Source organism: Grammomys surdaster, unplaced genomic scaffold (genome assembly GCF_004785775.1).
Source record: "Grammomys surdaster isolate TR1022 unplaced genomic scaffold, NIH_TR_1.0 125793, whole genome shotgun sequence".
Taxonomy (NCBI): Eukaryota; Metazoa; Chordata; class Mammalia; order Rodentia; family Muridae; genus Grammomys; species Grammomys surdaster.
This window is the reverse complement of record NW_021620624.1, coordinates 1,921,108-1,922,561: the sequence shown is the minus strand read 5'-3', so window position 1 is coordinate 1,922,561 and position 1,454 is coordinate 1,921,108.

Genomic DNA, 1,454 nt, shown 5'->3' with positions numbered 1-1,454 from the left:
ACCTTCCTCCTCAGCTGAAGTTCTTCTCCATGCTGTCTCAAAACCCCTTCAAAGAGAAGGTCACTTTCTTCTAATTCCTGTGCCTCTCTCTATGCATCTTCCTGCCTTCCTCTTACTCTCTCTGGTTTTCTCCTTTGTTCACTCCCTGACAACTGGTTGCTTGCTCCAGCTCTTGAACTATAATTGACTTTATTTAAACCTGGTTACAATAAATACATAGCTCTTAGATTACAGGTATATGCTAGGACTGAGACATACCACAACTAGAAACAGATTTTTCCAGTAAACACCACAGTCTTGGATTTCATGTAGTGATAAAATATCCTGCACCATTTCCCCAATTTTGTCTGAAAGGAGAGATTCTAACTCTAACATTGTAAAATTATTTACAATAATGAAGCTATTTTGGCCAAGCTTTTCACAATGTCCAGCTTGTTTATATTCGGCAGTTTTAGTATTATTTTTGACTTCTGTAAAATGTTCATGTCAGTCTATGAAATCAGCAATTTGTATATCCTGAGCAGTTTGTAGTCCAAAGCTAATTTTTGGTGGTAGTCTGTTTAGTGGCAATCCTGGCTAGGTAGAACACAGCAGTCAACTGGAAGTTGTCCACTGTTTGCACAGAATCTGGTGGCATAGAGGCATGGGTCAGTTTTACCCAGTGGTTAGTATTACCACAATCTGGGTGGATTCATTTCTACATAACTCCATCTTCTCGGAGGCCTCAAATGTTACTGTTAGGAGTAGTTGAAAACTTAAACATTTTCAATGCCATTATCTTAGTTAGGGTGTCCATTGCTCTGAAGAGATACCATAACCAAGGCAAGTCTTATAAAGGTAAACCATTAGGGCTGGCTTACAGTTTTAGAGGTTCAGTCCATTATCATGGTCAGAAGCATGGCAGCACACAGACAAACATGATGTTGGAGAAGCCAAGAATTTTACATCTTGTCCTGAAAGCAACCAGGAAGAGACTGTCTTCCAGGCAGCAAGGAGGAGGGTCTCAAAGCCCACCCCCCACAGTGACACCCTTCTACCAATAAGTCCACACCTCCTAAAAGTACTATTCCTAAAAGTACTAAAGTACTATGGCCCAAGCATAATTCAAACCACAGCAGTCATATTCAGGAGTTCTCAAAGGTTTGAGGACCACAATCTATTGAGTATGTCTGAGGTACACAAACTTTGTTTCTAGTTCCCTGCTTTGGACTCAAACCTGAAAACATGTATAGGCAGCTAGATGAATGTTGTTTCTAAAATTAGTATTAGTAATGACTACTGGTATCACAACAGAAAGCTTACCTATATATAATCCTACAGGTCTTTGTTATTCAAGCTTTAAGCACAATAACTGAATTCCTCACCCTCTATGCGGTCTGAGCTACTTCCCAGCCACACGCACAGAGAAAATTACATTTAGTTTTAGCTTGACTCACTCTGCTGTACCCATCTGT